General features: G+C 34.4%; 1 pseudogene; it reads right to left on the bottom strand.

The window, feature by feature from the left end:
• LOC149531827 (vacuolar cation/proton exchanger 3-like) overlaps window positions 1–15,967 on the bottom strand; it is a 54,113-nt pseudogene that overhangs the window by 18,459 nt on the left and 19,687 nt on the right.

Raw genomic sequence — 15,967 nt, 5'->3', positions numbered from 1 at the left:
GCAAATACCACACAAGAGAATATTTCACAATAGGAAATTAGAATTGCTATGTGAAAATGGAATGAATTTACAATGAGAGAGAGAGAGACCAAATAAAAAGGCCTCATGGAAGCTTGTAGAACAAGCTGGAATGAGGTAGGAGATAAGGTTGACAACTAAGCACACATCCACAAGAGGTGGAAAAGATAAGTATGCTAAAGGGGAAAAACTCTTGTGTTGTCAACAACTAACCTCAACTACATGCATTAACCTAAGTAAGCTTAAGTAATAGAATAAATAATTAACAATGAATTAATTATTTACTCTAATAGTTTTGGGGTAGAATTTTTTGATCTACACATTGGTGTAAGATGTTTGAGATCTCTATTCCTGAATTTTTCTACAAATCACAAATCCTAATTTTTGCAACCTCAAAGGCTTAGTTCAGGCTCATCTAGACACATAATAGGTTCTATTTTTTTTAAAGTGCTTAATTTTTTGTCTACTTTCTAGATCTACAATTAGATTGTAGGCTTATGTGGACAAAAATACCACTTTCAGAAATAGGTCATTTTTTGCATTGTAATGCTTTGATCAAACTTCATAATTGTTGTACATCTGAGATACATTGTAAAGTTCCAAATTTTAACTTCAAAAGGAGGTTGTAAACAACAAAATCTGAAGTCCACTAAGGCCTAAATTGGCAAGTGACCTATTGTAAATGCACTAAGTATAAAGTGCCAAATCATACATTAGGGGGGGTTGATTGATTAATTTTGCATTTTGGGGGGTGCATACATTTATTGATCTCATGGAGTTTTGTTTCATATTTCAATTTGGTGTTAGACCAAGGTTGACAAAGAGGAACTATCAGAAATGGAGTGTCTTGATAATTTATCATTTAAGAAGAGACCATAAGGAAGCATTTCCTTGTCTATGTTCCAAAGAACTACCCTCTTCCATTGATTTGCCACCTACTATAATAGTTTTAAATGTCATTTATTTTAGTGTCAATAAATATTTCTTTGATGTCATTGTCGAGTTCAATGATCCTTATGGCATTTGGATGGCTCTTTGGAAAGCATATGGAGATCCCACAATTCCTCCATTTCCAGAGAACATTCTACCACCAATCACTCTAGTTATAGTACCTTCAACTTTGTTGAGATCCTACCTCTTGATGCTCATGTTGCTTCTACTAATCTAGTTCCAGCCAAAGATGGTCCTAATTTAGTGCAGCAGGAATTACCATGTCTTCCTACTTCAGCTTCATGGGATGACTTCCTTCTAGACATTATAGGGTTTTTTTTCAAGTCTCACATTGAAGATGTGGGAAACATCATTGATGACATCAATCTTCTCTTTTTTGAGGAGACTTCTTCTTCACTCGTTGCAAGGGCACACTCTGACCCTCAACCACTTGAGCTTTCTTTCAAGACTGACTTGATTGTGGATATTTCTTTATAGTAGTTGGAGGAGAACTCTTTCACTTCAAAGGAGACATCTCAGTCATTGGAGATTGTATTCTAGTTTCCTTTGACATCCTATTTTCTAAGGATTATCCCTATCAATTGGGGAGCATTCTCTACTACACCTATGGCACCATTTCTTCCTACAAGGAGAAACATCATTTAGCTTTCATGGTGCAACTTCTTTAGTCATCAAGGAGCTTCTTTAATGGGTGCACATACATCATTGAGGGGAGGTGACATTACTTCTTTTCCATTATCTTCCTATCAGGATGCTTCATTGTCTTTGGAGGTTAATTCAGGTTCATACATGGACATGCTTCCTTGTTTGTCACCTTCTTGTGGGCATTCACCAAATTGGTTCATTGAATCTACATTCATCAAGGACTTGTCAACATATGAGTAGACTTCAAAGGAAACATCCACACCATACTACATATGGATCCCTCTTTCATCTTCCCATCCACAATGGGAAGCATAATTGCACCTATACTTGGTGTATCTTCTTCCTAAAGGGAGAAATTTTGTTTTTCAACATAGGATTTTCTTTTGTCTTCAAACACTTATCATTATGAGATCCTTCACTAAGGGGGGGATTTCATCGAGGGATTCTCTATTGCATATGCATGATGTATGTCATCATGGAGGGGTCTTGATTACTCCATCCATACATGCATCTTTCTTTATTATCTTTTTCTCTCTTTTTGGGGGAGGGTTTTTCCCATGAGGTGTTCCCTCTTTCCCCATTTTGTAGAGATTTTATTGCATCAGATTATGTGTACAACATTACATTTTTACTTGGGTACCTAACATGGCCTAGTAGCCGGGACCCATTATGCATTTCATCATGGCTTTTGTGAGCTTAAGTGCATTCCCCTAAGTTGCACTTATAATTATTATTTATGCTTTACTTAAGTTTACTTAGGATAAATTCATTATTTTATTAGGATAGACACCTAGGAGTATGCATACTCATATGAGTTGTCTTGTTGACAACACAAGAGTTAGCAACTCTATTTTAGCACATGGTGTCTACAACACTGGAGTTTGCATAATTAACTGAGTTTTCATGTAGACAACATAGTTATTCGCACTCTTAATTAAGCCCATGGTGTCTACAACATAATTTTACATGACACACCTTTATAGGCTTATCCTCTCATCATCGCACTAACTCATGTGCTTAATGGAGGATAATCCACTCTTGGTAGACATGTGCTTAGTTGTGAGGCTTATCATATTGCTAACTCCTAGACATTTTAGAAGCATTCTAGAGGCCTTTATATATAGGCACTCCTAGTGCACTTGAACACCAATCAATTAAATCAATTGAATATCATATTGTTATTTTGATCATACTCTGTTGGTTTGTCTTGTGTTAATTGTTGAGCTTCTTGGTCTTGGGTGATTTTTCCCTAAGGAAAATTCTTACATGGTATCAAAGCTATACCAAATTCTTACAATAAGGAGCATGGGTATGGTGTCAACCTAAAAAATGGAAATCCAAAACAACAAATAAAACCTTTAAATCTTCCCTAACTCCATACAATGAGAACATGCATCCACTATGATGCTTCACCCTAAAAGTACATACAGTTTACTATACAACCAATGGGTAAAGAGAACTTGGACAAATAACCAGGATTGCATTCAAATACCAAATAAACCAGCACATTTGACAAAAAAAATTGATTATATTACCACACCATACTCTTCCTCTCTCCTCTCTATATTCCATCCCCATATACATGAGATCTCTTTATCTAGTAGAATGACATTTAACTCCCTAAAGATTTTATACAATATGGTTCACCTTCCATCTTCAAAAAACTATCATTTTGCAAAATATGTTGACAACGACATTTTTTGACAACTTTACAATTTTTTACACATTTTTTACAATTTGCCTCTTTTTCTAACTCATGACTATTTGGCACCATATATAGGTCCAAAAGGCTAACAAATCACATGTTTAATTCATTTTTGACCTTGCATGACATTTTAATACCCCTCAAGGCCTTTGACTAGCATTGACCAGCTTTGACTGATCCTTGAGCTTGGTCTACATGAACTTCATTGAACACCTAATTATATGAATTGAAATAAATATTTCTCTAACCTATCATGACTCAAAATATAAATACAATACTTTGACTATTCAACATACCAATTGCCAAAAATGATGGCTTCATCCAATTCAGCAGCTTTAACCTTATTATTTTCACTTCATTTTTATGCACTTCAATTGTGTTTATTGTCCATGTATAACTCATTGCCTCTACATTAAGAGACTCAAATTCTATATTTTTTGTGGTATTACATTGACCCATCACAATCTTCTTATCATCTTGAACCTCTTCTTGCATGGGGGTTATCTCTACAACTTCATTCCTTTGATTGCATTTTTTCTAATTCTAATATTGCTTGCCAATAATAGAAAAATATTTAGCATCATATTTTGCATAAATAGTTACAAGAGTACTTTCTTTAAAAGTATTTGATTCATAGTCCATTTTAATGATGTAAGAGTGGACTTTCTTTGCTTATCAAATTCAATCCCTTCCAATTGTATTTGTCAGAAGAGACTTTGGGCTTCAGCTCCATGTCCATTCTGACCATACCCTACAATCAATGTTGAACACAAAACTTTATTTGAATTCAAAAAATTTGTCAAACAAGTTGAGGGCATTCTCCATGTTTCCAAATTTTGAATATATGGCGACAAGTTCATACTGCATTGTGATGATCAAGCAAAACCAAGATTAATAGCATCGATATGGACCTTCTTCCCATGTTATATTGATGCCAAATTTACACAAACATCATATAAAGCTCAAGGCTTTCCTCCTCATGCCAATTCTAAGCATATCCTAAAATCATTGTTGTCCACAAGAAAACATTTCATTCATATATCAGTCAAACACCTTACACACATAATCAACAAACCCACATTTCACATACATGTTTGTTTGTGTGTTTTCCATAGATATGTCCATTGCAAAAGAATTTTTAAAGCTACGGAGGCACATCTAGAAAGCATCTTTATAATGCTTGATTAAAGCATAGTTGGTTTTTTGTCAAAAAAAGGAATTAGTCTGTCAAGTGATGCATCCTTTATATTATTAGTCTATCAAGTGATGCATCTACATATGCAATTTTATCACCTTGGAAAACTATATTTGATCTTGCTAGATGGGAAAAGTTCGTTGTTCATTTTATTGTACCTAATCTAATAATATTCTAGAAGAATTTGTAAGCAACCCAACTAATCAGCAACTAGACCAATTTAACTAGGTTATGGCTCGTGCATGTGCTATTCCCATTTATCATATGGTTGCAATGTTGGAGGCAACATTTTTTATTTGTGTAGGATATGGAGAAAGAGCAGTGGTGTTGGAAAAAATGAAAATTTAATAATATGAAGTCACCTTAAGGAACTTGTGTATGCTCTTGGCAATCATGTCATCAAAACTTTTCATCATGACCTTTTTTTCTTCTACATGTTTTTGCATGGAGCCTCCACACACCTAGTGCTCACAAATGTCTACTTCAAAATTTATGTGAACCTATAATGCATTGTTATATGGTGAAATATGTAGAAAATCGTATAATCCTTCATCACATAAGATCTTTCTCTTGGTGTGCTAATTCATTAAGTTAATTACCCAAGTTTCATTTCAAATCATGATTTCTCTATTTTGGGCTTAAGAATTGGTACAACAACCTAGAACATTCATCCTTTAACATTCATTAATACTAGCACATAAACACATAACATTCAATAACATGTGAAATAAGGTATTTAAACATGTCTCAACCAATTATGATTTAATTTTGGATCACTTGCCTGATTAGTTTGGAATTGTGTTCTCACCAAAAATGATAAAATGTAAGAAAAATTGTGCCAAAAAGAGCATAAAAAGATGATTATCGTGCACCAATCATATATTTTAGTTCTATTGGCACAATCATTCTTACAATTTTTTGGCTCAATCTCCAATTGGTCAATATGTGTTTTGAAAAATTATTCTTGGACTATGAGTTAGGAAAAAGAGAAATATCAAACTTGAAAAAGATGTACACAATTGCAATTAATTTTTAAACTTCAATTTTATAAACTTACAAAGAGAACAATAGAATTATAAGAAACTATTGTGGTTTGTACTATTTGAAAATTATATTTGCAAGTGATAAAGTTATATACCTTTGATTTAGAGAGTGCAAATAATAGAAATGAAGTATTGCAGAAGGTGCAAGCTCAATTGCCCCCCCATGTGGATGGCACTATTAAGTAGAGAATAGTTACATACATACATATGTATGTACATGGTTAAGTGCTACCTAACTATGTCCAAGGCTACTGATCTATGTCTAAGGCTTCTACACATTGGAGGCATACTTTGCCTACCAGGCTACCTACATACCCATATCTAAGAGATCAAGACCCTTGAACTACTCACTCTAACAAATATGTAGTTTTGGTTTCTAATTATTTTGATTTAGTTGTATTCCTATAACCATTGGTGAGCTTTACTCACATAATATAGTTCTTCACCATCATACACCCACTTAGGAAAATCATGTGGTTTTCTATAATTACAATACTATAATACCCTAGTGCAACCTTTGTGTTGTAGTTTATAGTTAATGTAAGGTTAACCTATATACAAAATAACTCACTCCTTATATAGTTATGTTTAAAATCTTGTGACAATAATAAATGGTTCTAAATAGATCAGTCAAGTTAATGCTAGCTAGGAATAGTTGATGTTCATTTTATTGTACCTAATCAGATGACAGTTCTATAGGAATTTGTAATTGACCTAGCTAATTAGAAACCAAACCAATTGAACTACGTTATGGCTTGTCACTTAGAATAGGTTGAGTGAGTTTTATTGTTTCATTATTTGGATTTTGGAATATTTATGCAACTAGAACAATTTTTTTGTTGTGCTAATATGTAATAAGCACCTTAAAAAAGATCTCTCTCTATATATAAAGATTACAAGTTGTATAGTTTGTCATGTATTGCATCTACATTTTCTTTTTAATTTCTTAAGTTATAAGAGTGTTTCAAGGCTAGGAACCACTTCAACATCATTTGCATGGTTTAGAGGTAATGTCATTATGGCAATGAGAATAACTTCACTGAAGAGTTGAGTGTAAGGAGTTACTACCCTGAACATTCAAGAAACATTCAATAACATGTGAAATAAGGTATTTAAATATGCCTCAACCAATTATAATTTAATTTTGGATCACTTACCTAATTAGTTTGGATTTTTTTCTCACCAAAAATCATAAAATGTAAGAACAATTGTGCCAAAAAAAGCATAAAAAGATGATTATTGTGCACCAATCATGTTTTTATCTCTTTTGGCACAATCATTCTTACAATTTTTTGGCTCAATCTCCAACTAGTCATTATGTGTTTTGAAAAAATATTCTTGGACTATGAGTTAGGAAAAAGAAAAATATCAAAATTGAAAAAGATGTACATAAATGCAATTAATTTTATAAACTTACAAAGAGGAACATAGAATTATAAGAAACTATTGTGGTTTGTACTATTTGAAAATTATAGTTACAAGTGATAAAGCTATATACCTTTGATTTAGAGAGTGCAAATAATTGAAATGAAGTATTGTAGAAGGTGCAAGCTCAACTCACCCCCCCACTCCCCTCCCCCCCCCCCCCCACAATGTGGAGGGCATTGTTAAGTAAATAATAGTACATACATACATACATGATTAATTTCTACCTAACTATGTCCAAGGCATCTGCACACTGGAGGCATACTCTACCTACCAGGCCGCTTACATACCCATATCCACATGATCAAGACCCTTGAACTACTCACTCTAACAAATATGTAGTTTTGGTTTCTAATCATTTTGATTTAGTTGTATTCCTATAGCCACTAGTAAGCTTTACTCGCCTAATACATCTCTTCACCATCATACACCCATTTGGGTGAATCAAGTGGTTTTATATAATTACAATCCTATAATACCCTAGTGAAACCTTTGTGTTGTAGTTTATAGTTAATGTAAGATTAACATATATACATCCTAACTCACTCCTTATATAGTTATGTTTAAAATCATGCGACAATAATCACTGGATCTAAATAGACCAACCAAGTTAATGCTAGCCGAGAACAACTGATTGTTCATTTTATTGTACATAATCTAATGACAGTTCTACAAAAAATTGTAATCAACCCATCTAATCAGCAACTAGACCAATTGAACTAGGTTATGGCTTGTCACTTAGCATGGGTTGAGTGAGTTTTATTGTTTTACTATTTTGATTAGAGGTTTAATGTCATTTTTTTTTTATTTGGAACCACTTCAACATCCTTTGCATGGCTTAGAGGTAATGTCATTGTTTTATTTGGAACCACTTCAATCATTCCCAATTTGATTTTCACAACTCAAATGCTCTCCCATGCCCTTAGCTAAAACCCTCATTATTGCATCCAAAACTAAGGAATAAAATACGATTATGTCCCCAATGGAGAATTGAAATACAATTTTTTTTGGATTCCACTTAGTAAATATTTAGAATGAACATAGATATTGCCTACAATGAAGAAACATATAATCCTCTTATACATAATCAAAATTATGTCAAAGATGAACTCAAGAAATTGAGAAATATAGGAGGTTCTTAGCTAGATATTCTACCTGCCTTGGGTGATTGAGAAATAGTTAAGTTCTACTTAACTATGTCCAAGGCATCTGCACACTAGAGGCATACAATACTGCATGTAATACCCTGGTGCAACCTTTATGTTGTAGTTTATAGTAAATGCACGATTAACCTATATATGTCCTAACTCACTCCTTCTATAGTTATGTTTAAAATCTTGTAAAAATACCCATGGCCATGCTATTTGTTGAGTGATTTTTATTGTTTTTCTATTGTGCCAAGATCTCTTTGTTTATATGCATGCATACATACATGCATACATACATATATATATATATATATGTATATATATGTACATACATACATACATACATATGCAGTGATCACAAGGGCACGAAAATGAAATCCTAGATCTACATTGATCTCCACAATCCACAAGATCTCTCTATATATACATACACACACACGCGCGCGCACGCGCGCGCGCGCGCGCACACACACACACACACACACACACACACACACACACACACACACACACACATATACACAGACATACATGCATGCATTTGATTAGAAATATGAAAAAGTTACAAAAATTGACAAAAAGTTTTCATGCAACAAATATTGTTTTTGATTAAGGAAAATAGGTTTTAAAGGGTTCTTGAAACCATTTATAGATCTTATAATTTTCAATGAAGCCTAAACTCAAAAAAAACAAATCTTAGATGAGATAGGTTGCCTAAAAAAACAAGGAGACCAGGGTGGCCTCACAGATAACAAAGTGCACTACTACCACCTAAACAGGTTTTAAATAGGATCTTGAAACCCAATAATTACAACAACAGATAGTTAACCATGTCAAACTACAAGACAATAGGCCAAAGAGACTAGGCTATCCAAAAAAAAAGGGACAACCTCAAAAAAGACTAGGTGAGCAGCTGGAAAAGAAATTTGAGACTCAAGATTTACTTTTAGATCCTGTCTTTTAAGAACATAGAGACATATCAAATGATGGAATAGAGGTCTTGATCTTTTTTCCTTTTACTTTTGTCCATCCATCTTCCACCATCCCAGTAGCCTTTTGCCAAGCAAAGTCATCCAAACCACAAGCATCCCCCAAATCCCTCACAACCAGGGAAGAAGTACCACCACCACATGAAAGAGGGCCAACAACTCCCCCTAGAGCCAAAGCAACATCAGCCAAATCAGAGATAATAGTATTCAGAGGAGGGTCAACAGTATTGGCCACCACATCCCTTATAGCCATGGAAGAAGTACCACCACCACACGAAAGAGGGCCAACAACTCCCTTTAGAGCTAGAGCCACCTAAGGAGCATCAACCGAATTAGAGATAGCAACATTTGAAGGAGTAGTATTGGCCACCACTGTAGGGGAAACATTTAAATCATGTGGAGCAGCAAAAAAATATACCTCCAAAGAATCCTAAGAAAAATCAACCAAATCACCCCCAACAAGGGGACCTTTCGTAACAGCGTAGTGATCATCCAAAACCCCCTTCCACCAAGAAGGTGATTTTTTTGATCTAACCTTTCTTGAGGAGCATCGTGCTGTGAGGTGGTTGGCCTTATGGCATTTCTAACATCTGAATGGAATGCCCTCATATTATAGAAGTTGAATCCAAGAACCATTGGGAGAAGCCAATTTGATCATTTCTAGAAGCCCCTTAGAGATGCCAATATCCACAAGAATGTGAGCATACATCATCCGAAAAACATTGGAAGATGCGGAGTCAACCATCAAAAAATCCCCTAGTACCTCCCCCATGGCCTCCAAGACTAAATCCAGCCATAAGTGAAGGGGGAGATTATGCAGCCTTACCCATAGAGGTATCTTGTCAAAGGATTCAATATATGGATCAAAATCAACATACCATGGTTTGGCCATCAAGGGGAATCTCTCCTCCCAAGAGAAACCATGCCTAAGGATGGCATTTTGATCCTCCTTAGAATAAAATTTCACAATGAAAAAGCCCCTTTCCATAGGAAAAATTTGGACAATATATGAGACTATAGGCTCCCAAATTTTGGAAATCTAGGCATGCAAATCCGACAGAGAGGGCTAGAAACCCCTAAAACAAAAAAATGGAGGTGGTAGAGGAGAAGTCCTTTGCACAAGTAGAAATCTCTTCAACAAGTTTAGACTCTATATTGATCATAATATGGTTACATACTACAACAGGCATAGCAACACAGGGTCCAAGACACACAAACTGACCACCAAGACCAACCTCATAAGTGGCTACATCAGCATAGGAAATGGTCGAACCACCCATAGATTTTGGGGAACAAATATCCCCACCAGGATTAGGAGAAGCCCTAGCCCAATAAGTAGCAAAAGCCATAGTAGAAACCCTAGCTCAAAAAGCAAGAAAAGCTGAAGCTGAAGTGGAAATGAGAGTGGCCACCAAAAAGCTAGACACAGGAGCCAAAGCCTGATGTTGGAGCCGAAGCTAGACGCAGAAGCCAAACACAGCCAAAGAGAGATCCCAAAAATGTCCTCTTGTTGTATACTACACCATGCAACAAATATTGTTGCTAAGCAACTTTTTTTGCAAATTTGGAAGGTCAACAGTTAGAGTTTTATTTTGATCGAACAAGTAGGAATGAATATGTAAGGTCAAGAGATATAGCCTATAAATGAATGGTCTTCAACCTAGGAAAGGGTTGTTGATATGTATGGATTTGAATCAATAAGAAATCAATTTTGGTAGGAAAATATGTGTAGGTAGCAAGTACAATTTTAAGATCTCCTTACAGTTTTATAGTAGTTACATGCTTATATTATGAAAAGTTGCATTTTTGCTTCCTAGAAAAGGTGCTCAAGATTTTTTGAATGAAAGCATGTCTTGTATCTTGTGAGGAAGGGAGTGATACTTATCATAACTAGTCACAATTTCTTCATTTGTTGGTAAGGCTATGAGATTAGCTATTTTTGTAGATGGAGATGAAGCATTAGTGTGACTAATTTTCCTTTTAGGGTTTTACTATCTATTATCCTATATTTACTAGAAGATATAACTGTATAAACAATTTTAATTTTTTGGCTCATGGAATTAGACTATCATCCTTCGATACTATTTTGTGGGTGAATTTGTTTATTTAGTTCATACTATGATTACTTTTGTTTACATGGCTAGATTCTTTATAAATATTTGTACAGTCATGACCAAGTCCAATGAAACATGGGACAAAACCATTAGCAAACCACCATACCATATCCCTACACATGTAACCAAGCCCATAGAAGGACTAACAACTTAGCTAGAAGATCTTCCATTCATATTTTAGTTGGTAAATATTCTGACACAACATACATTGAACTTGTTTAGAGTAACCTTTTTCTTCTAAAATAACTCCAAATTTGCTTAATTCCATAAAATCATGTGTAATTCCTAATTGTTAATTTGCTAGCCACCTACTAGTCTAGTAGACCATATTCAGTAATTGTTGATTTACTAGCCACCTACTAGTCTATTAGGCCATATTTGATTAGTAAGATGGAGTTATGAGATGTTCAAAAGCCCCAAACAAATAGCTAAAGAGCTTCATGGCCTTAACAATGTTATAATCTTTCTACTGTACTTCCAATGGTTTGGGCTTTAGTAATATATTCAATTTTATTGTTTAAAATTTTGAGGATGGAAAGGTTTACTTAATATTGATTTAATAGTGTGTGCTTTTTTTGATTAACCATTAAATAATAGTAGTTGAAAGCATTTATTAGCTTAATAGTTAGTTGTGAAAGTCATCATTAATCGACTTGTCAATTCATTGAGGGTGTGCAATTTTATCGAGTTACTAAATAAAAGATATGCATGGGCGTGACAGTCTACCAACTACCTAAATGAAAGAAAATAGTGAATCATGGGGGTTTTCAAGAAACTATTTTTAAAACATTGTGGTTATGAATGATTTTCAATTTATGGATATAATAGTAACTCTTATACATTATAGAGGATAGAAGCATAGAAATCTCATAAATACCTTATTATCCAGTAATTGTCCCAGTAATAAACTACTCTAAAGCATGAGCCAGGGATAATGAGATCCTCCAGTAATAGAAGAAGGGTACACAAGCTCATTGCCCACACTTTTATTTACTTTTCTACTCAGTACATTTCAAAGAGAATGCACCTGTAGAGCCCATTTTCTTACCTCCTGGTTTTTAGTGCCTGTTAAAAATCTATCTAGGCCTATGACAAAATCTGGCAGAGAATGAATAGTCACATCATCTCATACATGTCCAAAATACTTGCCAAGAAAATTAGAGAGGGTTTTTTTTATATGGGTTGAGGAAAGGCTAAGAAAGCCTATGTAGCAATAGACAAATTATAATGGAGAGGCAAATCAACATAGATCTTTGGATCAAAACTAGAGGAGCCTAATATATGCAATGCAGATTGGTGCAATTGTTGTAAAAAAGAAAATAGAACAAAGAAATTTTCCACTAGGCCATTTTAGTTGGGTAGCTACCCTTTCCTCCTATTGGACTAAAAGAAAGTGCCTAAACAACAATTCTTGTAATGTATCTAGTGAAAATTTTAGCCACTTTTTTTGCGTAATGCTCTGTTTCTTCTTTCATTGGGCTTTGAACTTGTGTTTACCAGTTGTAGGTAACATTTTTAAACAACTATGTTTTTTTATAATGTTATTATTCTTGCTTTGAATCATTGCAAGCAATAGATTGTGGAAAAAGGGTTATTGATCATATCACCATCTTGTCGACATCAAAGGAAGGTTTGAAGGGAGGGTTCCAAATAAAAGAGGATGATAATGAAATTTAATCCATAAACCCTTACCTTGATTAGCATTGAAAAGCTCTTCATCATGCCTCTAAAGCCTCCCACTCACACTTTTTCGCATGAATAAATGAAGTTTCACTTTTCTTTTCTTTTGTTTATATCCTTCAGAGTGTTAAAAAATTTTAATGATAAACTTAACTTTTGTCAAAATTTCAATGATAAACTTAACTGTCGTCAAAATTTTGATGTTATTAGATCTTTTTTTTTTTTTAAATGAATTTGACAAGCCAAATAGACCTGCCCTCAAAAATATAGGGCAAAAATGTAACCCAGATGTACTAGTGATTAGACATATCAAAAGCAGTAAGTCTACCAATTACACCTTCCAAAGTCAAAGTGTTACCTAGACTACATCTCAACTCTTGTATTGCAAAATCCCTAATGGCATATATAGGTATTAGAGTTCTCAATACCTTGCTTATCATCATTTCATCTTCAATCATTCCATTTGCACCTCAAATAACATTGACAACTTCCTTGATTCTTATACAATATTATACTATGTTCTCACCTTCCATCATTCTCACTTCATCAAATTTTCCTCTTAGATTCTCTGATTTGGCTCTCAAGACATTGTCCTCTCCTACATATATAGTCTTTATCTTGTCCCACATATGTTTTGCACTATCACATTCTTTTATATCATCAAACTCAACATAGTTTAGGGCTAAAGAAATCTCCAACATTGCCTGATAGTGCTCTTGCTTTTCTTTTAGTTGTTGAGTAGTCAAAGGAATGATTTTATCTTCACATATTCATTACCAATGAATTTGATTGGTGCATCACTAATACTAGCTATGTGTAGCCTCATCAATTTTTTCCATACAAGAATGTTCTCCTTGTTCAACTTTGGTACCTCCCTTTTGTGAGTCATGATCTTTAGCTTTAAGTACCTTCAAACTTCTCTTTATAAGCACCAATGCTCTAATACAAATTGTTAGAATGTTTATAATAATTGAGAGGGTGAGGGTAGAATTAGTTACTCAAGGTCCATAAGTACCTTTTGAACAATCAAAAGTTAAACATTATATGTTCTACTTATCCTGATGTAGCTCGGTCCTTAATATAAACTTACTAATAAAATTAACTAGTAGTTCATTGTCCTAAGATAACAGACTTTGTTGAATGTAAACATGTAAATGTAAAACACCATAAAAAATTCAACACAAGTTTGACACAAGAATTTAACATGGAAACCCAATTTGGGAAAAACCACCAGCAACATGTCACCACTTTTTCACTCTTTCGAAGTGAGCCCTATTAGGAGCCATTCTTGTTAAAGGTTACAATACACATTGTTAAATGTGACCTAGTTAGAGGATTTAATCACCCTGTTAGGAGTGGCCTTGTTAGAGGAATTTGATCATTCCATTTAGAATGTCACCTTTCTAAAGGATTTACATGGATTGTTAAGTCCTTCAATGATTGTTAGGTCAGCCTTTGATTAAAAGGATTTCAATACAAACTATTTACAATGATTAGAAATAAAATAGTAGGGTTTGATCGGTATGATTACAACTCACTTCATTTTAATATCTCTAATAAGTCTTCCTTGTAACCTTTGTGCTTGATTTGTTTGGCAACCCTTCAAGCAATCACCCTTATCTTCACAACAAACTTAAGTCATCTTCTTAGATTTTCTTATCAACCTCAATAGCTTTGTTCCCTCTTACTAGAAACATGCACAAATTATTTTCTTTGTTCTCTTCTTCACATATCTCATGTAATGCCCCACCCAAAGATCCTTGGAACAAGGATTCAATATAACCCAAGATATATATTTTTTAAAACAAGTACAGATGCACACAACATATAACATACGAGGATCAATAAGATCGCAATGAAAGACTTAACCAACCATCCAAACACCAACGGATCTCCAAATGTCACTACTAAACAAGACGACAACTATAGAAGACAACAAACCAAAGATGGTAACAAAACATAAGATCAATGATTTGTCAAAGCATGGTAATTCAAGCATCCCCAATGCATACTCAAATCACCCAAAAGAATTATTTGAAAAATAATGGAGATACCCCCTATTTTTTGCATGAGAAAACACAAATGATAGTTTTTCATGAGGAAGTGCACCATAACATGTGACAAACTACCCTCTCAGACGAAGGAAAGCCTAGCCCAGCCACCAAACCCATAGAACTAGTGTCAAGGCTCATGCAAGGAACTATAAAGAGCCACACGAAGAAGTGCATAGAGCCACATGAAGAAACACAGAGAACCCTGCAAAGAAACATAGAGAACCATGTGAAGAAATGCAAAGAGTCATGCGAAAGTTCACACTCTCATGTGAGAAACCATAACAACAAGCAAGGAAACTAAAGATGGAAGAAAGGTAAAATGATTCCTCCACACTAGGGAGTATTGGATCCATAAATTAAGGCTTAGACACTCGAACAAACAACAACTAAAAGATGGAAACTAAATATAACATTCTGATGCTTGATGATATATCACCTCTATTCTAGTGTGTACTTAATCCTTCTTGACCATATGCCTCTTTGTTGATTACTATTTCCTTCCTCTTCTCTTCTTTAATTGATTATGTAATACAATTCAGATCATAATGGCTTGGTCACCATGAATGTTCTAGTTTGCACATGCAAAACTCTCTCTCTCTTTTTATTCATTCCCTTTCTAGCTCATAAATAGATTTTGGGTTTGTCCCTTTTAAGAAGACCTAGGTGACTTAGGGTTAGGTATGAATCAACAAATGTGATTCATCTGTATTTTTGCTTAACCCTTCCCTTTACCAATTGGGTGCATGTAATACATAGGGATTCCAACTTAAGATTTGTCCTTATCACCAAATAATCATAATTAAATCCTTAAGTCAGCTCAAAAATGGTTTACAGAGTAGTTTATGCCAATAAAAACAATTATGACAAAACTATGTTACTCAGCATCTGAAGTCCCTAATGCTCGGCATATACTATGACTTCAATGTTGTCACTCGACATCTGAATGACTCAGCATTCACTACTTGCTTGGCTCCTAAATCACTCAGTATATACTGTCTAC

The sequence above is a fragment of the Cupressus sempervirens genome, chromosome 11 (genome assembly GCF_028749045.1).
Source record: "Cupressus sempervirens isolate cs-2001-9-10 chromosome 11, ASM2874904v1, whole genome shotgun sequence".
Classification (NCBI taxonomy): Eukaryota; Viridiplantae; Streptophyta; class Pinopsida; order Cupressales; family Cupressaceae; genus Cupressus; species Cupressus sempervirens.
This window is presented reverse-complemented; position numbering and strand designations above follow the sequence as displayed.